Consider the following 23,091-nt stretch of genomic DNA (forward strand, 5'->3'; position numbering starts at 1 on the left):
CATCTTGGAGAAAAGCACTACGTAACAGTGTGTAATGTTTTTACACCTTAATGCCGCCCCTGCTGAAGCAGATGGCAGGCTCCCATTGACTTTAATGAGGCCATAAAAAGCCCGTCGTGTGCATGCAATATGTAACAGCTACTCTCCTCTCACAGCCCACATGCCGCGAGTGCTGCTTTCCCTTTTGTTGTTTCCACGTGCCAAGCAAGACCCCACCAACCCCCTGCAGAAACCAGGCATCCCCTGCATAAAGCTGAGCGAGAGCAACTGGAGAAGTGAAGAAGAGGAGCAAAAGATAAATGTCTTTTAAATCATATATAGTACAGCAAAGAGGAATAGAAAAAGAAAACTGATTTGTTTCTCGTAGTGTAAGAACTGGTAGGTGTGCAATGATATCATCAAACATTAGTTTAAAATGGACCTGAGAGAGCACTTCTCTTATGGTACATAATTAAACAGGAATCTATTGCACAGAGATGCTGAGGAGTCTGAGGTATGAATGATTCAGAAGGAAATAGATAATTTTTGAGTGGTTTTAGCTTTTTCCTGGCTATTAAACACAAGGGTCCAAGAGAAACTTCTGACTCAGGAATCAACTTATTGCTGGGAAGCAGGATGAAACACATTCTTTATTCTTCTTTCTGTATCCATTAGACCAAACACTGGGCTAGATGACTATTTGTCCCATGGCTGTGGGGTGCCTTGTGCATCTACACACACCACAGGCCCTGTCCTATAGAGGCAGCACAGCTGCAAAGCACAGTTCTCCACGATGAAATAATAAAGTCTGGCATAAGAAGGCAGCTTTTCTGCCACAGACCCTTACAGCAGCTGAGGACTTGGCTCATGGATAGCTCATGACACTAACTGCTCTGTCTAGAAGTTTCTGTTGAAGACTGTTTTAACAAGTGTGTACAAGATGCAGGAATATATACACACGTGTAACCTTTCAGACTTTGATTCTCATTTTTCCTCTGATTAAGTAAAAAAATCAGAGGCTATTTATAACATTACAGTCTATAACTGTCAGGTTCGTGACAAATCACCCACCCAGCACCCTGTCAATGATGTGGAAAATAGTGGCCACATAAACAGACCAAATGAAGTGGAAGTTAGAGTGTACGATGGTGTTGGATTGTGGCCTTTGATCTCTGAAGGCCAGAGGTCAAATTTGTCTGCACTGAGAAGAAAAATAGCTCAGAGAGCCCAGCCTGGTACCTGGGGAACGAGGAAGCAGCAGCTCTGCTCAGGAGAGGTGCAGAAGTAGAGCTGAAGCCTGGGGCACATCTGAGGTTTTGGGCTGGGACTGATGGAGACTGCGGTTAGGGAAGAGTCATTGGTGGTGCTATAAGAGTACGTGATCAGGAGGAAGCTCTGTGAAGAAATCTGAATCTCCACAGTAAGACATGCCAGACTTCAAAGAGGATCATGGGGAAAGGTGCTCCTCTGTATGGCATGTTTCAGTGACTGGGTGACAGCATCCAGAGTTACGATGGAAGTGTACTGTGGTGCACTACACAGGGAGCAACCTCAGCTTGACTTCCTTCACTACTGCTTCACCTATGATTTTGTATATGACAAAATGCCTTTGATTACTGGGAAGAAATAAGTTACATTCAGACTAAACAAAGCACTGGGTCCCCACCCAGGGGACTATTCCTCGTATTTGTTTTTATTGACCCACTCTGCTTTTCCAATTTGATTTACAGTCTAACAGTTGCCTCTAACTGCACCCTGAACAGTTTTCCTTGGCTGCTTTCAATGCATGAAAGTTAAATATTGGGACAAGAAATACATTAAAAGCCATTGCAGTTTTAACCCCTGGCAAGCATATGACATTGCTTTTGGGTTTTTTTTTGTTTGTTTTTTATTTTTTTTTTTTCCCTGCAAATCTACCTGACCTCATTCACACTATTTTCAACCCTTGCATTGGATAACAATCTATTTGCACATACTGTATAGAGGAAAGACAGACAGGCAAAACAGTTCTCACCCACCCACACCTGCCACTGTTGGTGTGAATGGCGGAGCTGCCACTGCTGCCCTGGAACATCGACCAGTGGTTGTATTCTGAGCTGCATGGGGCATCAGGGGTGCAAAGAACCCTAGTGTTCCCTGATTTTGAACTCCCTAGGGACAATCAGAAAATCTATTGTTCTGTTGGAGTAGCCAAATGAAAAGATATATACATAAGGCATGTTTTTGGATGCCAGACTCCATAGGGGTAAAGCACTTGTCCTTCTGCCTGACAGCAGGCCACCTGTTCTGCTACAGGCAGTGAATAATCAGCTCCGCACGATGTACATTCACTGTCTGAGATTAATTCTTCTGTGGTCACGTGTGCTCAGACCCAGCAATTGGGTCCAGCTGCCTCCTCACCTATGCTGTCATCGTTGCTTATCAGGTAGGAAGCTCACAGCCTCTGATGACAGCCCAGGGGGTCCCAGCAAACTGTGCTTTCAGAGATGCTGAAGTTGATCTACAGTGCCAACATGGAGCGGTGTGAAACCATCTGGCAGTACAGATGCAGCGGAGCAGAAAGTAACACCTCGTGTCACCAGAGACCTTACAGTTTATCCCAAGTAAGGACCTGCCTTTCCCATGGGATGCAGACCAATCTGTCAGACCCTCAGCCCTACAGTCCACTGTGGCCACTGGTGGGAATTGCTGCTCCCCTGCTCAGTCCACCAGGGCAGCACAAAGCTCTGACACAAATCATAGCTCTGATACAAATGGGTGAGGACAGCTACCCTACAAATATATATATATATAAGGGACAGTCATTGTTTAGCTCTGCAAAAAATTCATATGCTCTGAGAATACCTCAGACATCCAAGAGAGAGCCTACCCAAGTCCAACCTGAAGGTGGGAATTAGGCTTACTCTGTACAAATAATCATTAAGGAAAGAATTTCTCCTGTCTGAATTCAAGCACGTTGAAGCCGGAAGGATAATTTTAAGCTAGTCACCCTAGACTGAGCTTCCCTCTAGCCACAGGTGTCCAGAGGCAACTTGCCTCATCACAGATGTCAATTTTTGTGCTGAGATGAATGGCCTGTTAGAGTAGCCTACTACTTTTCTTCACCTATAAGAAGAGACTAAGGTGATTAGCCCAGAATTAGATGTCTACTTTCTAGATGTCCTAAACTGGGACAGAAAAGTCACCTCTTGTCCTTATGGGTAGGGCTGAACTGCTGGGGCCAACACTCGTGGGACTGAGACAATGCGGGTGGTGACAAGCTGAAGTGCTCAGCCCTGTGTGAGATGAAGGGAAGTCAGACCTAGAGTGATGTTGTCTGTTAGCAATGCAACAAGAAATGCATCAAAGACATTTCAAAGGAAATGGGTAGACATGAAGGACTACATTACATTGGAGCAGTATAACAAAATTCATTGTCATTACTAAATTTCTCTTTAGTATATTGTGTTCTATGTAGAAATAAATATGCATATTTATGTGTCCAAAGAGCAACAGCAGCCATTTCAACATCATGTCAGCTCCTTGGTGACTCGTAATGGTTAACATATGAGGAACAACAGCTTATAGAGAGCACCATTCAACCAGCAAGCCCTCGCAAATATGCAAGAACAGAAAAGAAACCCACCCTAACATCCACCATTGGGAAAGGGCTTGCAACAGCCACAGAGCCACATTATAAGTCAGAGTAAACCAGGGCTCACAGGAGTTCATTCATCTACACTTTTCCAATCAATTGCTTGAGTGAGATTATCACAAGAATGATGAATTAGATCACTTAATCCAGTTGGATGGCAGCTCAAGCGGATGGGTAAACAAGGGGAGCTGGAATTCTGTTGGCCTTTACTGACCCGGAATAGCAGCTGATCAAGGCAGCATCTTTCAATGCTGATCTTGAACAGCTACTGAGGACTCACACTGTCAACACGATGCTTATGAGTGCCACTAAAGCTATGTGTAAATTCAGAAAGCGTATTTGCCATTAGGAGGCCAAGAGCTAGAAGAAGAAGTATTAGTTATTTCTTCCTTATTTTGCTTCTTTAGGAACAAATAAAATAGTCCTCATTCAGAAGATAGCAACAAAGGCAAGATGAGGCATGAATACTTGTTTAGCTGCTCCTGAGCAAGGCAGAAGACAGAGTTTTGAATTCAGGACAAATTTGTGTCCACAAGGCTGGAAGTGGTGATGGTGATTGCAACACTGGATTCTGGGGGGTAGGGCAGCACACCTGAGCTACACTTGATGAGGGTGCTCTGATAGCACTAGATTTCCACAGCAGCCAGACTGTCATGTGTAAAGTGCAGTCATTCCTGCCTGGTGATATTTGGTATTAATCAGCACACTGTTGTAATTAAAATTTAACACCTGAATTAGAAAGATTTTGATCATTAATGATTGCACACAGAGCCACCCTCAGCACGAACTACCAGATAAGCATTTTCATGTTGTGCATGCAAACACTGTAGCTGGAAAAAGTAGTATTTAAGAATTTTTCCTTTTAATTCAAACAAATCCACTCTTCTGTTAAGACCAACAAGCACTTTATCCTCTCTTCTAAGGAGGAAAAATAAATGATCATAGCGAAATAAAAACATGAGTGTGTTAATATAATATATGCAATTCATTATGGTCTGATGAATGATTAGAAGTGACATTCAACTCTGCCCTCTTACTAAGTTTTATTAAATAAATGCTTGAGCTGGCAAATGGAAGGGGGCTGAGATCTAGAGCTCTGTATCTGCGTACTGAGTAAGCGGACATCAAAGGACTTCTCAAGTCAGTTATGGGTGAGGATTTTGTTTTGGGAGGGAGAGAACAAATCTTCCTTCAAAAGCCAAAAAAAAAGGCAGAGAAAGAATATGCATTTTGCTGACATCACACATTTAACTGCTGCAGCCAGAAAATCCAACCAGGGCCAAAAAAGAGAAAGGAGGAAACAGTAGAAATGAATAGCAAATGTCCACGCTTGCATAATGAACACATGTAAGTGCATATAAATATACAAATACATATTCAAATGCACTTAGCTTACAGATGTTTTCAAAACTTGAAAAAAATAAATAGCAGGTTTTTATGCTCTGGCAAAAGCCTGCATTTACAGATAATTAAGCCTGATTGCTTTCAGAACAGCCTGTTAATAGACTTTCTTTACTTATCAGGGGTCATTTAACATTTGCAGTGCACAAAACATTACCCCACATCATCAAGTCACTTTCCATGAACAAGTCTGCTAAAATGGATGATGTTATGGGTCTGCATTGAACCACTCCATGGCTCACACTGCCTGGTTCCAACAGCACCATTTACCCAGCAGTTTTCACCTTCAACACCCTGAATCTCTTTACGGTTGCCTTGAGCTGTCCCAGTGCCCATGTGAGGATCCTTCACCTCTGAGGAATTCAAAGATTAGCCAAGGCTGTTGTCCCAGATACTTACAGAAGGACCCATGACTACAGTGTGCTTAGGTAACATGGGCAGAGTCACTTGGTGAAATCAAATCTAGGATCTTTCTATACAAGTGAGGTAGAGCTTGGTCTGTTCTACTAGGTAATAATGATAGGATGAGAGGGAATGGCCAGAGCTGTGCTCGAATCCATGGGGATGACATGATGGGCGGGGGCTGCACTTTGTAGTACCTAAGCAGATGATGTTCCCAAGGGCAGATGCCTGCTTGCAATATGAAATGGCCACACTGTGTCTTCACAGCGTATTGTGGGTACGAAGGTGTGTGATTTCACAAAGACCCTCTCTTGTGAATAGGTGAACAGCGGTAATTAAATGACTCCATATTGTTTCCTGGAGGGGAAAAACGAAATATTGACAGACGTGAGTTTGCAACAGTTTGCTTCCTCTCTCACAACCACTTTCTTCTCTAATATTCTTGCAACAGTGGCTGCAGCAACATGTGAATTTCATGTTGTTTGGAGGTTTTGTCTGAAAATAGCACAAAATTCCATCAGTTTTCTGAAATCAGCTCATGTTTTAAGTACTTTAATTTGCCAGCTCAGCTCAACACTATGGCTTGATTGCACTCGTCAAGTGGAGATCAAAAGTGTCACAGGAATATTAGAAAAAGAAAGAGGTAATGCTTGACTCTAAGGGAGGGCTGTTAAATGAGTAAAGATGGGAGAGGAAGGAGACTAAACTGCAGTCATTTCATGCTATTTGAGAACTGCCAACTTTCATCTACAGATCTCATAGCATTTTGTAGTATGTTTTTTTTTTCTGGAAGCATCAGAAAATACCAGGTTCACTTTTATAGGCAGAAAAGTCTCTCTCTTACAAGAAAAACAATGAAAATTGATGCATAAATAGAAAACAAAACAAAAACAAACAGAAGGTTAGAAGAAAAGAGACCAAACCCCCCTTCAAATGAACCCAATGAAACTTTATATGTGGAGTTTGGCAGCTTGAAATACGTGACAGTGAAATTAAAATGCCAGCTTGGAATCCTATGGAAATGTGGGATTGATGGCAAATTAAACTTTAAGTACTTCTTACACTGATATTTGAGGAAGTTTGAGAGCGTTTATTTAGTGCAGTTAAAATGCCAAAGTCTGAGAGCCAATCCAGCTGATGAAACCTTTAAAGTCTGGTTTAATGCATGCAAAACCAAAACTGAGGAAATGCAATCATGCTTTATTTAAAAACACACACACTGCACTCTCTGGTGAATAAAATAAGCTTCGTGCAAATTGCTTACTTTCGCCACTACAGCATTGAGTATGTGCATTGATCTTTGATCCCTCATTCTCACAGAAGGCTGTCAGTTCTAGAATCTCACTTTGGGTGCTTGCAGATGTTTTCAGTGTTTCTGAACATCAGCATCTCCTGGTGTTTCCCTCCCACACCACTCAGGAGCCAACAGTCCCAGAATGGCTGTAATTCCGTCCCTTAAAAGACAGGTAGCAATTAAAGTGTCATTAAGCTTCAGAGCTAAATCTCTTTGAGTTAAAGGGGTCAGACTACCTATTCCATGATACTGTGTCTCTCCAGATGCTGTAACACATGAGATCAACTCCCATCCAGAAGATTTTCTTCATAAGGAGACGGGCATGGTATCATTTAAAGGAAGATCATTCTGAGAGAGCTGATGAGGTCACTGAAGAAATACTGACACAGTGCATTAGCGAGGGCCAGCCTGATCTGACCTAAGCTGTACCACTGGATATTGTGGGATTGCTTTAAATATCGACCGTTCTTCAGAGAGCAGGAGGTCATGTGTATGTGAGTGGTTTGTGGATGACTGATGCCTGTTGATTTTTGGGGCTGCATGGATCACTTGCAGTGAAAGGCACCATGTGTGATTAAAAGTAACTCCTGGGTAATTCAGGATTGCTATGGGGTAAAAGGTTATTCAGCTTGACTGAGATTGTCTAGGTGCATTCACATGATTTGTGAAGGCAATGGGGTTTGAGAGGAAGAGCACAACAACAGCAAGAGCAACTTTAAGTTGCCTTAATCACATTTCTTGGAGTGTGTCTATATTTTAGTTATTTAGTTTATTTAGTTATTTAGTTTAGGTTAGATGTTGGGAAGAAATTCTTCACTGGCACTGCTGCCCAGACAACCTGTGGGTGCCCCATCTCTGGAGGTGATCAAGGCCAGGTGGGATGGGGCTCTGGGCAGCCTGAGCTGGTGGGGTCAAGCAATCCATGGCAGGGGTTGGAGCTGGATGGACTTTAAGGTACCTTCCAACCTAAGCAATTCTATGATGCTATGATTGTATGTTATCTCAAAATCATCTTGAAGGACCGTAAAGAGAAATATGCAGAGGTGCCAAGATCTGTAACAACACCTGGAGAGCAGCCAGTGTGTAAGTAGGGTCCCAACCCCATCTGTTTCACTAAGATTTGCTGATGTTGTGACACACTATTTGCTAGGAAGACATGGCCAAAACATCAAGCACTTCAATTCCACCATAAATTCCATATTTGTATGATATAGCAGTATAAAATGGTTTAAGTACAAGACAATTTTTGCCCTGGAAAAGACCCAGGTCTTCCAAGTCAAGGCACAGGTGTAATAATAGAAGACAACATAAAGAATCCTCAGGGATCTGGTGATGGCCCCACACTGAAGTTCAAGGTCCATTTGGACAGTGCTCTCAGACATAGGATTTGAATTTCAAATGGTCTTGTGTGAAGTCAGAAGTTGGGCTTGGTGATCCTTGATCATGATTCTGAGATTCGTGTGGATCTGTTCCAACGTGGGTAGTCTATGAATCTATAATTTGTACCTATGAATCTATAGATCAGACTAAGAGATTCCCAGAAGGTGTTCATGAGCTCAGCATGGCAGGAGCCCAGATTCATAGGCTGGCAAATGTTAAAATCATTTTTTACTGCACTTTCTCTGATATCGTTTTTTCCCCAGTTATTACCTAAGTGGTGCACAATCGCTCCCTTTCCTTACTTTATATAACATTTAATGTGGGCAAGAACTTTCCAAAGGATTCAAAGGTTGGATTAGACAATCAGGTCTGAATGTGAAGAGATGAAAGTATTCTTGACTGGTGAACAGGAAAAAAAAAAAAAAAAAAAGCCAAATTAGTACCTGATAAACTAGAATAAGTATGGGCTGGTGAAGAGGGATTCAGGCTAGAATGTGGTAGTATAAAACTTGCTGTGGAGTTGAGAGCTTTCCTTTGCCCTACACAGCTGTGATAGCTCCATATGGTCTGTTATGGAACAGAGTAACATAAACAGAGCGTGGGCTACATACATCACAAATCAGACATTTTCTTTGGTGAAAGCAGGAAGGAATTGCGCTTATTTTTTGACACATCGCCTCCATGACTCTTTTATTTTTTCATAACCTCAGCTCTGGGAGAAGTGGGATTGAAGTTCCCAAACTTTGATCTTGAAGAATAAGGTTTCAAATGTGAACTTCCAAAAATCTGAGGGAAAAAAAAAAAAAGAAAAAGAAAAAGAAAAAGAAAAAGCAAGACAAAAAGAACGAAACAAAACAAAACAAAAACCAACCAACCACCACCAACAAAAACAACAACAACAAAACAAATACCAAAACCTTTTAAAAAACCTTTTTAGTAATGTATATTTTAAACCGGTATCATTAGGGAAGGAAACTGACTCATAGTTTTGACTGTTTGGAGTTGGTACTCCATGAGAGCGCAAACTTTAAATCGACCTTTTCTCACATGGTACCTCTTATGTCTGCAAATGGAAGTGCAGTCATTGTAGATGCAGTGTTAGAGTCTGTATGAACCTTGGTAGAAACACAACTTAAATGCAATTGAGATCTGCAGAAAAAAAGAAGAAAGTGGTAATTCAGAGGAAAAATTCAATTTCACGCTGATCGTGGTCCATGTCTGACCCCAGATGTCAAACTGGTTGTGTAACAAAACCCAACATTCAGTGGGCTGTCTGCACCCACAAGGGACTCATGGTGGAGAGAGTTGGAAAATTTAATTCTATCTGCCTCTATGAAAGGGAAATGCCACCGAGTCAGACACAGCAGAGAAAGGGTCATCACTTATGTCTCTATGCATGCTGTCTAACCAGTGCACTTTAGGGCAGGAATCACAGATGTGAATGCACCAAGACCTTTCCTGCATCTTTTCTAAGGAAAGATAAACAAATGCGCAGCTCCTGCATATCCTGTTCAATTTAGATCATACCTATTTTCTTATTGTAAACGCCTGCTTTCTTGTGGTTTTTAGTGATGACTGATGGAAATGGATTAGGCGCACTTTCCCAGGCTGGGTGGCTGAGCTCAGCACTGGGATATGAGAGCTTGGTGTCTTCATAGACTCACTAAGGTTGGAAAGGATCACTAAGATCATCTAGTCCAACCATGAACCTATTATGATCGTTCCCACTAACCATGTCCCTACATGGGGGCATCTCACCACAGATGGTTTGGTGCAACTTTGAACAGCATAGCACTGGTAACTTCATCACTGGTAATTGAATTCATGTCCCAATAAGGGTTTCAGCCAAGGAGCCCAAATGGCGAACTGCTCAAAGAAAAAAAAACACACTTTAAATGCTGGGAAAGGTGGTTCACATCTCCCCCTGGAGACATCCAAAGGCACCTACCTTTCAACTGATCATTAAAGGGATGTTCAGCCCTCCTTCTCAGGATGAAGTTGCTAAGCTTTTAAATTATAGATACAAATTGGGAGCTTAAATTAGGCAGGCTCAGTTCCACACCTGGTACTTATATATTATGAAACAGCCTTTCATTACACGTTCACGTATGTTTTTTTCTCCCTGGAGGACAGTTGCCTCCTTTAAGATGCAGGATGGTCGATCGCTAAGAATGAATGGAAGCTGAGCAATCTGGGAGGGCAATGCTGCAGGACTACTAAGCCTGGGAAGTCCACAGAGAGTGTGCCAGTGAAATACGTGGAGAAAGAAAAATATTGTTGAAGGGAGTTAAATACAGAGCTGAAGAAAGGCTGCTCTATCTTACAAAAGTTCAGAATCTGGATTTTTTCCATCCTAGCACAGGATGGAGACACAGATTCTTTGGGTAATTCAAACACCACTTTTTTTGCTTGGCCACTCCAGTTTGCTTTTAAACTTTGCTAGAAATGGCAAACTAATTCCAAGCAAAACAACAACAACAAACAGTTGACAATGGAAAATAAAACATTCAACTAAAAAATTCACAGATGCCTACCTCATTTATTTACACTGTTCCCATAACTCTTTTCCATGATAAACTCTATTTTCATAGAATCATAAAATACCCTGATTTGGAAGCGGGCCATAGAGGTCATTGAGTCCAGCTTAGCTCTTTCAGCTAAGCACCATCCCCCTGACCATGACACAAACAATCAGTGATGTTAAGTATTCCTGCTGAGCACCCTGGGGACACCTGGACACTGCCTGTACATCTCCCTATGTGGCACAGGACACTTCACTTCTTACTTTCCTCTTTCTCCAGGCTGAAATCAAAAGGAAAATCTGGAATTTGTTCTGGCATAATACTGAGCATGGGAATCTATTTTCATAATGCTCTGCATATATGTCATGTTGTACAATGCTTTGAAAAATCAGGTTCTATGTGTTTTCAATAATGTAGCTAAATTGAATGGACACTTTTGACCTTAAACTTTCTTGTACTGCAGCTTCTCATCTGTAAAATGATGGTAACAGCATCTTCCATTCTTATAGAGTTGTGTTTGAATAGTACTCAAAAACAGTGTGAAGTATTTTATGCATAGTTTTGCTTGTTTATTGCTTACACCTCATATTTGATTGTTCAGTGTCAGTCAAACAACAAAGTATAAAAGTTTTTCTAAATAAGTGACATTTTCTATATCCAAATGAGAAGCAAACTGGCAAGGAAATTACAGGATCCTAATTATGCTTTATGCATATAAATCAGCTGTGAAATCATTTGAAACTCTTGTGTGTTTGGGATCTTTGTCAATGAGGCAGAATAATTATCAACAAGCCTCCATTAAGCCTCACTTTAGAAAGATCTCATTATTAAAAATGAAAACAATTCTGCACTTCAAAGTCAAAATGACTCCCCAGCGGACTGGGCAGATATTAAGGCTTGTAAGCATCAATGTGCATATCTCAAAAAATTAAACTATAATTATTTTGTGTTTAAAATAGGAATTCCCCCTTTTACCTTTTATCAAGACAAGGAATTGCTGTGACCTAGAAACAAAGTTAAGCTTGGTCAAGTGAGACACAGCACTCAAATAGCCAGTTTAAATGCAATGCCAATAAGCAGAAAACAAGTGTTGAGACAGTTCTCAATAATGGGTATTTACAGTAAGCATGGCATATTTTATCTTCTCAAGTACCACACCATGCAGAGGTCAAGTGATAAAAGTTATCAATTTCAGGGCAATCATAGAATCATAGAATCAATCATAGAATCACAGAATCACAGAATGGCCTGGGTTGAAAAGGACCACAATGATTATCCAGTTTCAACCCCCTGCTATGTGCAGGGCCACCAACCACCAGCCCAGGCTGCCCAGAGCCACATCCAGCCTGGCCTTGAATGCCTGCAGGGATGGGGCATCCACAGCCTCCTTGGGCAACCTGTCACCACCCTCTGTGTGAAAAACTTCCCTCTAATCTCTAACCTAAACCTCCTGTCTCAGTTTAAAACCTTTCCCCCTTGTCCTATCAGTGTCCACCCTTGTAATACCCCCTCCTGTTTATACACTCCCTTCAAGTACTGGAAGGCCACAATGAGGTCTCCCCAGAGCCTTCTCTTCTCCAGGCTAAAATAGGGGCATGGTTACTGGACATGGTGGTGATGGGTTGACAGTTGGACTTGTTGGCCTCAGTGGTCTTTTCAAATCTTGATGGTTCTATGATTCCATCATGACAAAGTCAGAAATCAGAAGCCCCTGCTGCTCGCTGATTGCTGTATGTGTGCTGGCCTTAATAGATAGTTTAGGGTGACACATCCTCACTCTTACTTTACTTATCCCTATAAACTGACCATCAGAATGAGGAGGCACTGCAAGAGCTGCCCCTATAGACACTCAGCGGAGGCAGTGAGACACCACACCGAAGCCTGCGTGTGTTAATCTGTTTCCTTCTAACTTTTTGAAACTCATCACCCATTTCATAGACAAACACCAGAGTCCCCCAGAGATCAACACATCCAACACGGGGCTGCAGGTGCAAGACGGACAGGGCCTGCTCCTGGTTCACAGAGCTCCATGGGGAACAGCTGGTATCACAGCTCCCTCTGTGGGCTCATCATCAGATTGGTTACCAGCATCCTCCCTTGGGGGATCCAGCACGCTTTCCAAACACAAACCAAACTGTATGCGTGGTGTGGCAGTTTCCCCAGACACATCTTAAGATGGAAGCAGTGTTCCTACACCAAGCAGCTGCAGACACAACCCGCAGGAATTGACTGATGGTTAGAAGAGAGACTGTGGCACCATGTCTCTTTTTCTATGAGTTTTTTGCTTGGTTGTGACAGTAACAACATCCACCCCTCCCCCTCACCCACAGTGGAGGTATTACACAAAACTTTGCTCTTTCTGTAGAAAATAAAGTGATGGTGGAAATAAGGGGTGGTTATAAATAGGTATTTGAAGTCAAATATAGGTGCATATAGGCACTTCCTTTTAGACAAATTCCACCTCGTATTCCTCAGCCACCTTCTTGTGTTCCCTTGAGGGTTGGTTAAAGCAGTGTTTCACCCAGAGACAACATTTGTGGATACGAATGGAGAGGTTTCTGATACAGAGACTTTGTGCTATGTAAATCACTGCTGAACTGAGCCTGTTCCAGCACCGTTCCGCTGCTCTGCCAAACTCAGCAGTCCTTGTGCTCTTGCTGTGACAGATACTGGGACTTAGGCTGAGTATAAGAAAGAAGCTTTTTACAGTAAGGGTGGTGAAGCACTGGCACAGGCTGCCCAGAGAGGTGATGGATGCCCAGTCCCAGAAACACTCAAGGCCAGGCTGGATGGGGTTCTGAGCAACCAGATCAAGCTGTAGGTGTCCCTGTTCATGGCAGGGGAGTTGGAGTACATGGCTTTAAGGGTCCCTTCCGATTCCAGTGATTCAATGATCAGTTCTCTCCCATGGCAGACCTGTACCTTTGCTATAATGACTTGATGATGCCTGTTAACACACCATCTGGAGGTGGTGTAAGCTCTGACACTGCCCTTCTTGCAGACAGCTCAGAGTAGTGGTGCCACTCAACCATGCCAGGCACATCCCTCCTCCTGGGCAGAGGAATGGGTAAAAAAGAAGCTGTAGTCCATCTGGAGAACATGCATCATGAAGTGATTGTGTTCCTCTACAAACAGTTCTTAAGGGATGGGTAAGTGAATACACCAGATACTATGGCCCTGAACTCCACAGTGTGAGATGGACACATTGCTGAGACAAAGAAACCAGACACAGTATTTAAACCCTATCCTGAAACAGCTGTAGCCTCTTTTCTCTGGATCCCACTGTCATCTGCTTGCGCAGAGAGAGGCATGTGGAGTAGAAATGCTGATGGCTCTGTCACTGATTTGTAAGCCCATGCCTGTGACACATGCTGGCTCCTGACAGCAGAACAGCCCAAAGGGATTCATCATTCCCCTACAGTGCTCTCATGTCCCAGGAAGCCTCACCTGATGCAAGGAGCCAGCTCTTCAGAGGAAACAGATGCAAGATCAGACTCTCAGCAACTGTGTTACCACAGCCTCTCCTTCAGAGCTCAGACCATATAAAACCCCTACTCGTTTACTGTTTAACGTCTTTAAGTTTGGAGGCATCTTCACACTCCCATTGCAAAGATCTTTGGCAGCTGCAGCAATCACATTTTAAGCACTTAATTTCATTACTGAATCTAGCCCAAGGGTCTTCTGACTGCGCTCTCTGCCTTGCAAAAAATTGATCTGAGATCTTCCTTCCTATCTTGAAGTCAATGTAATTGAGATTTGAAACAACCGGGATGAGCCTATTAAGAAGCATTAATGCTCTTTGAGGATGAAAGTTCCATTACCTTAACATCTCACAGCTAAAAAAATTCCCTTGTAGCTGTTTATTGACCTGTAAATATGTGGTATAAATGCATCCTTGACATGAAGAAAACAGAAAGGCAGGTATGACATTTCTCCCCGGGGCAGCCACCGCAGCTTAAAATATCTTATCTGCAGGAAAAGCAGCTAGAGAAACCTAATCACTGCTTAATTTACTTATAGCCAACCAAAAACAGACCACTCAGCAACTGTACTTGGCATTCTATCCTTAACGTCTGCCCAGCAAGAGCTGCAATTGATTATCATTATCAGGTGCACTAACAACCCTTGCACAACTAAGAAGGAAGTAATTGGGTATGGTCAATTACTGTCAATTGGGTATGGTCATTTCTGTCAAGTTGGTGTTGTTTTCTAATCAAAAAACCCTGTGCTAAATAAAACATTTGGGAAAAAAAAAATCCATCACCAGCAACAGCTAACAAAAAAAAAAAAAAAAAAAAAAAAAAAGGCCTTACAAAGGTGATAATGTTTCTTTTAGTCCTGAATTAACCTGCAGTCTAACACAACATATGAGCCCTGACTTGAATGCAGAGATTATATTGATTAGCCAGATTGGAAAGGGTAATAGGAAGTGGGAAATTAACATTCAGACAGTAGTTAAAGCAAAGAGCTGGAGGAGAAAGTAGAGATGCAGAGATGCACTCCCTCTCCCTGACATATCCCTCTTCTAATTACATTTAGCTAATCCGTTCAATTAACATTGATGAATTTTATGATGAAAAGCATAATGAATCCATTAAACACAAAACAAGTATTGGCACAAACCCTTTTCACCCCAGGAAGTGAATTATATCAGGAGGTCTACAGCAATTTACTAATAAAGTGATCTAATGATGAAAAGAAGCCATTCATTTTGTGGCCAGTTAAGATTCAGCCTCCAGACTCAGTGCTGATGCTAAGGGATTCGCTCCTCTCCTAAACTGCAGCAACTGGCAGTGAAATTGGGCCAACAGAACACATCCCTTGCTGCTACCTAATCAAAGCACTTTACTTTGCCGGTATCCCTCACCCCCTGCCAGACTCTTCTATAAAAAGCCGATTTCTTAAGCAGTTACTCACTGCTTTATAATTCATAGACTCTCCCAAAAGTTTTAACGTTCTCCCTATGAAAGCAGTGAGGGGGAAGTACGGATGGAGACAACTACTTACGAGCCACAAATATCCTGCTCTAACACCGTCTCCTCTTGCGATGTGCGCGTTACATTTCTATCATGCGTGCACTAAATTTATATGTCATGCATTCCCTTAACAAGACTATTCATACAACTATGATAAATAGGGCCATAATCTGCAGCGATTTCAATCCTTCTGTATGCCAGCAGGAGTCTCTTAGCAACCGTTGCTAGGAGCAACGCCAGCATCCCGCATCTTTTGTCGGATTCGATGGCAACCAAGCTTCCAGGCTTACAGCGGAGTCTCCAACTATACCCTGGAGAGCACAAAACCTCCCTTCCCCCTCCCACCAACCTGTGCTATGGGGAGAGACACTGCACGGTGCGTAAGACTCAGCAGTTATTAAAAAATATCAATTCAGCACAATCCAAACGTGGACACAATTGGTATCCCTTAGTCTGTCACACGAAAGGGCTATTCGTTTTGTGAGAGCCCAGCAGTCCTGCTCTCTCCCCAGCCTGCTTACCATTCACAACATTGTCTTTAAAGTGGGTTAGGGAACCTCCATAGAGTGGGACAAAGAAAGCAAGAAATCCCGTTATATGTTCCCTGAGGAGATGTGTCACCAAGGCATTCCCAGAGCCACATGCAGTGTGTGTGCCTGCAGAGTACAGCCACAGTCTTAACACTCCTTTAAATTTTTATTGTGGTGATAGCCTCATGTCATCTCCTAATTGCTTAGCTTCCCTCGCAAGAGGAGCTGATACCTTTGAGGTTTTTTTACAGGATGCTGTGATTTCCAGTCCTTTTCAAGCAGGACTGTCCAGATCATACAGTGTTTTTCAATGGTCTTCTGGATTAAGGGAGAAAAGGAAAACCTGGTAAAATCCCTCTGAAAAAAAAAAAAAAAAAAAAAAAAAGATGGGAGCCCTATGCAAATCGAATCAAGGTGTATTGAGAAATGCCAGCTTTAATGATGACATCTGTGATACAGGCTGAGAAGGGTACTGGGCTGCTTCTTCCTCAGGGAATATATGAATTTTTCATCCCAAATCAATTACTAGGTTTCTCTTCCCATTGCTGTCCTTAAGGCTGTCAGACACCTCAGCCTAAAACCCTTGTTCTTAGGCCATTGACACCTCAGTCTTAAAAAAAAAACACCCTGAAAATAGATTTACCTCTTGTCTGAAATTTAGCATCAGAAGGGATTACCCTGGCATCACATCATATTTTGATCAATGGCAAACTTTTCTTCTTTAAAAAATAATTCCAGCACTTTTCACATACCTTTTCCTCATTTGCATTTAAATTGCTTCATTAGGTGGCATGCCATTTTCACTGTGTTCTATTTGTCTTCTAGGAATAATTTCTCCCTTTTCCCTTTTAAACTTGCAAAATGTGCAAGTTTAACCCAAGGCCCACATTGGAGCAGTACTTAGATACTGGCCTAAAAGAGAAAGACAAGTTAAAACATGGGTGACACTGTCTCCCCTGTAAGCAGCAGCACGGCTGTCAGATCAGTAGAGGAGATGAAATATTATTTGCCATAATACTTTGGCACCAGCAGTTGATTTATGGATCCTGTGTCAGACGTAGATTTAAATTTCCTTGTTTATCCTACGGTTGAATCATGATTGTCTTGTTGCTCCTTCCCATGAGAGCCAGTCAAGTATTTCAAGCTTATATTATATTTGCTGGACCAGGGCTCATTCTGTTCAGCTTGAAATTAGCATTGCTTACACAGCTTTATCTGTCTCAGCCTTATAGCCCTGATCAGACCTTCAGGATACAGCAGGGAGCCTAAAAGCTCCTCTTCACAGCTTTCAGAGGCTTTTGGGTGAGGAATCTACTCGATTCTTCTCATTTTAGAGTACTGTAATATAGAGGTTATAGCCTTGCTCTGAGCCAGATATTTGACCCCCTTCTAAGAGGTGATAGAAGGAAATCCAGCAACCTTTGAGTGAGCAGGGTGTAAAGGGAGCTGGTGGGTCCCTCCAGAGCTGCAGGTGTCAAAATTTAGACCTTTAAAGATAAGAGGAAGTGTAGGACTATAAAGTAGAAGATACCAATTCAACTCTTATTTATACCACAACCTTATGCAATCATCTTAGCGTTAGCCGCACTTCTTGTTGGAACTCAGATCCCTTCTCACCCAAGTAATTCTGTGATTCCCATTTGGATAATGGGATAGTTCATCTCTTTCCCCAGTGTGTGCCTTGCCTTGCAATTCTCTGTGAACCAGGTTGTGCATTGGACATCTTTGCCCAGTACCCAGCCCTGTGCAGACTGCCCTCGGGAAGGATTTTGGCATGATGCTCCAATATAGCTGGGGGCCAAGCCCACCCCTCACAGTAACAGCCCCTGTGCAAATCAGGGTGAGAAATTATCTGAGAAAAAACAACAGCTTGTTTCAGCAGGGTACTTCCGACACAAACGTCAGTGTGGAGGTGATGGGGACAGAAGAAGCAGCCTATTAACCCCTTGTTCCCTGAATGTTATGAGCAGCTGAAGGGAGCAGGAGGAGATGCTGCCTTCAGCTTAGAGATATGAGGATCGTTCAGTTATTCACAGGGGGATCACAGATGGGTTCAGCCCTTCTTGCAAAAACATTCAAGTCCTGGGAACTAATGGGATGGAAAGAAGGAATAAAAAGAATGAGAAGAGAGAAAGGAGGAATTAAAAGGAAAAAGACAAAGAAAAAAAGACTGTTCTTAACAACACAATGACGCTGTGTGAGTCAGATATAATAACAGCAAAGGACCACAGGAATGAAGTCCAGGGCAAAAGGTTCAGGCTGGATCTTAGCAAACATCTCTTGTCAGAAAGAGTGGTGAGACATTGGCACAGGCTGCCCAGGGGGTTGGTGGAATCTCCATCCCTATTCAAGTAAAGGAAAGCACTGAGGGACATGGTTAGTGGGCAGGGCGGTGATGGGTTGATGGCTGCACTAGATGAACCTAGTGGTCTTTTCCAGCTGTAATGATTCAATGATTCTATGAATCTGAAAAGAACTGACTTAACCAGCTTTACAGGGAGATGTCCTGTCTCAGGTAGATGAGGCTCTTTCAACAGTTTACCAGAATTCTGTCTCTAGGTATAATGGGATCCCTGGTATTTTACATACCCTGGTAGTTAAACATCCATACAAACAGAATTCTACTGTAAGGATATTTTTTGCTAAGTATGAATAAATTTGAGAAGGCAACAGGTGATATAGTTTACTACACTTTATACTTACTGAAACCCCCAGGGCTCATTGGTACCACCTCTTCTTGGTCATGTGTGCTCCCAGTTGTGTTTGACTTCCTGCATTTGACATGACAAAGTAGCCTTCAGGAAACCATTGCCTGTAGGTTTGCATTATCTGTAGAACAGACACAATTTCTTTTGTGACTGGAACTAATGCAATCTGCAAGAAAATCAATGCAGGTTCACAGGGAAATAACCAGACAGTTCTGAGAGTGCACTGTAGTCTAGCGGAGACAAGGCTTGCTAACACTGAAAAATGCTCAATAGCCATGCTTTGATCTTGCTTCCCCCACATTACAGTAAAGCCTTCCAGACTATCAGAAGTGTATCACACAACTTCCAAACATATCAATCTTGCACTCATTGTTACTGCCTGTACTGATGTTTGCATTATGAAGACCAATCTTATTATTCAGTGCTGGAGCCAGAAGTGAATATTCTGTGCTCATGTGGAGACAAAGCCCATCAGGAGAAGACAACATGGAGGTGGCAGAAAGAGATGTGTCTAGGAGAAAGCAAGGAGAGCTCTGGTCAGCTGAGGATCCTGGAGAATGCCTGGAACCACTGAAGAAAAGGTTTGGAGGGCAAAAATATGTTTAGCTGGACAAGGAATATCAGTAAGGGCACAACAGGAGGAGAAAACTGAGGTGTGATTAGACAGTTACTGATGGAGAGAGAAAGGAGAGGAGGATAAGGATCAGTAGGGTATGGCTGAGAATCAGCGTGAATGAGGAGTGGGAGAACACAGTGGTGGGAATAGCTGGGGACAGCTGCATAGGTGAAGTGCTCTGCTGAAGTTGCACAAAGAAGTTTGAAGCATTTCTTCCAAATGCAAGAAATGCGTGACTGTGATATTAACACTGCAACATCTTCTTTTTTTTTTTTAATTACAGTATTAAAAGCCAAAGAACAAAAGAGTTTCTTCAGGCAAGAGTGAAATCTTTCGAAGAAATCTCCCAGGGATTTTTTGCAGGAAGCTGTATTTAATACTGTGATTACTGATGTGCAATGATGGGTCAGCAGCAGAACAAGACTCAGCATACACTGTATATGGCACAGAGGGCTTGCCATACAGAAACACGCAGTGTATTTGGCATCAGAGACCACTACTGGCCACAACCTCACAGTAGACTTCTAGAGATGCAGATATATCCTGGTATAAAGTGAACTCTGAGCTGGTTGGGTTTATCCTCTTTGGTGCTTGCTATGAAGGTGCTGAGCCCTTGTCCTGTCACAGCAGGAGGTGATATGCTGACTGATTGTCTTTAGAAGGTCCAAGAAATATGATGAAGACCATGCAGACAATCACTGCTTTTTCTCCTGCTGGAACAGTAGCTGGATGAGTAGTTTGTAAGACAAAACAGAACACGGACTGGGGTCCAACAGACCTCAGCATGGCAGTCTGCTCCCAGCTGTAGGCTTTATAAACATGATAAAGCAAGCTCCTTACCAGTTCATTGCCCACCTGGGCATGGTACTAGTATGAGTGAGCAGTCTGCATGCAGACACCTTCTGGAGTCCTTCTGGCTTTGGGCACAAAGCATGACTATGAACAGAGTGATGTACTGAGGGCATCCTAGTTCCCAAAACAGGATTTGAGAGCTAGACAAAGACTATTCATTGATGGTTATGGATTTCAATTCTGAGAACGTTAACTAAGTGGTACAGATTTTCCCAGGAGTGAAGAAGTGCTGGAGCCTGATCTGAATCCCAAATAGGATACATTTACTCTCACAGAATTACTTGAGGAAACTTTAAACTAAATGCAGATGAAAGATAATATCAGCAGGGTCAATTGCATGAATATCTACCAGATCTCTACCAGGAGGGATCCATGGTCCCCCCAAGATCACACAAGGTTATTACTGCCAGTGTAAAACTGGTTAGCTCTGAGCTACCCATGCTGTCAACTGAGTTTGCAGTCACACTTCCCTCAGCAGTGACCATGAGCTCCAACCAGCAACACCTGAGTTGGCAAAAAAGGAAACAAGAATTGATGATAGCTCTGACCCAAGGAAAAGACAAGCAGATACACAAAAGCAAATCAAAACCCAAAGCTCAACATACAAACAGGTATAGGAGCAAGCAGATACAGATGTCTTTTAGCAACAACAGCTGTAGCAACAACAGCTCAAGGAAATCCATTTTAAAAGCTGAAACTGGTGACTGAAAAGGGGTTGCAGCCACTAACCTGGGTGTCTTAATATCTGAGGAAAGGAATGGAAAACCCTTAGCCACCGACAGCCTTAGCCTCTCTGCCTTCTTGTCTGGGAGAGCCTGGATAGGGATGCAGACAGTTTCTGCCATCAGAGGAGTCCCTGACTCCCAGCTGTGTCTGGCTGCTTGGTTCAGATTGTAAATTCTGTCATGAAACACAGCTGACCTTTAATGAACATGTCTTCTCCATATGCATAGGGTCAATCACAGTGAACACGAACACCCTTCCTGGGGCCTGGTTGGTCTCCAGCTATTGCAGTAGTAAACGTGATTAACTGCAGCCATAAAAAGCAATTTCGTTCTGACTGGTAACCTCACAAAAGGAAAGAAAGTTAAATAAACCAAAGCATGGGCTGCAATATGACATTTTTACATCCGTGTTCAGAATCATAGCATTTTTTGATGGAGAATCTAATGGTTTCTGTAGGGAACAACAGCTGCGTTTGCATAGTTAGCATTTGCCACTGCTGTTCTGTGGGATAGAAGTATTGTAGCTAATTTCCACTACAACAAAGGAGGGAACTGCAGGCTTTCCCCAAGACTGCTGTAACCATTGACAAACATTGGTGTCAATCATTTGTTGTGTAGTGAGACGGTCAAGTGCTTTACCGAAAGTGCTAAAACCACTCCTGCAACCTCAGATGACCAGTAAACTCTGCTGAATGAACAAAGTTGCAAAGGATAGGGCTAGAATTAATCTTGAATTCATTTACTGTAATGTATTTAATCTAAAATACATTAGAGGAGTCTGTTGCCATGGCTCGGAGCATAGAATGTCATGAACATCCATCCAACGGGAATGTATTGAGAACAGAGCCCTGTGGAAGCAGTTCAGTTTTCAGAAAACTTGGAGTAAAGTGGAGTGTCAAACATGTTATTTGTTGTTTTCCCTTCTTTGTAGACTTTTAATCATCAAGAGAATACGATATATCTCTTTGATCATCTTGAAGAATTCACTTAACATAAATCGTATTATTCTGAAGCTTTTTTGATTTACCAGGAATGACTGTAACAATATCCAGTGGCTGAAAGCTGAGGTTTGCAAAATTTTGATACAGAGATGTACGTTTTTAACAACAGGAACAGTTCATCACTGGAACAAATAATCTGAGGATACTGTGGGTTATTCATCATCCATACCCTTTATATAATATCACATTTTTTTTCTGAAGGATTGGACACTTCCATGTCCAACTCCTGGAGTAAAGACAGGCACTGAGATCTAATTTGCACAGGCTATGCTCGAGTTATTTCCTATGACCTAAGTCTTTTCACTGCAGATGGTGTTTTCCCCGTGCTTTTTGTAATTTTATAGCCAAACTCTGTGTGCCATTCTCTTAATTTTGTACACAAAGCTCCTTTTATCATGTTTTAAATTAAAGGGGAACTTGAATAGAAATTCATACAAAACATTCACAGCTACATAAATCAACTCAAAGAGGAGATTAGGTGTTTATTAGCAAGAAAGCATAAGGCATAAGAGCATGCTTTGTACCTTCTTTTCTTTGTGCTTCTGTTGTCAAACATTAAGGATGTCCTAGGATGTGAGGTAATTAGGTAGACAGTGTATTACAGGCAAATAAATGCCACACAGTCCATCCTCCCTGGACAGCCTGTAACTCACTGTTTATTTCCTCACAACAATATAGGTGTTTTTGGAAAGGCTGCACTACCCTGATATGGAAATTGTAAAAATATTTAATTGTCAGAGTTTATTCTGTGAAGACACTTGAAATGCACACGAAGGGATGCAATCAGAATTTAATACGCACAGGAAACAAGGAGAAAATGAAAGGGGAGCCAGGCAGTCTTGTCAATGCTCAGCACGCCCTCCCGCTGCCAAGTTAAAAGCAGTGGGAAATAGCCACACGCAGCAGCATGAGTTTCACTGTCTGCATGGGGGAACATGAGCTTGCACCCTTGGACATGTTGAGCCATAAGACTTGAAGTCTACATTGCGCACCCCAGCCTGGAATTGTGGTCTGTGCCTGTCTCATGTAGTCTTGCTGCCTCTAACGCCCACCCCAGATTTGAGGTTGAGA

The 23,091-nt window shown here is 42.4% G+C and overlaps 1 protein-coding gene and 1 long non-coding RNA gene across 2 annotated transcripts in view; both read right to left on the reverse strand.

The window, feature by feature from the left end:
* Positions 1–23,091, reverse strand: part of FRMD4A (FERM domain containing 4A) — a 327,545-nt gene that overhangs the window by 266,382 nt on the left and 38,072 nt on the right. The window lies entirely within an intron of this gene.
* On the reverse strand, positions 8,476–16,171 carry LOC116652762. Its single transcript, XR_004305952.1, has 3 exons — positions 15,620–16,171; positions 9,145–9,239; positions 8,476–8,876 (listed from the first exon to the last, which is right to left on the reverse strand). It is a non-coding gene; the product is annotated as an uncharacterized LOC116652762 (long non-coding RNA).

This window comes from Coturnix japonica, chromosome 1 (genome assembly GCF_001577835.2).
Source record: "Coturnix japonica isolate 7356 chromosome 1, Coturnix japonica 2.1, whole genome shotgun sequence".
NCBI lineage: Eukaryota > Metazoa > Chordata > Aves > Galliformes > Phasianidae > Coturnix > Coturnix japonica.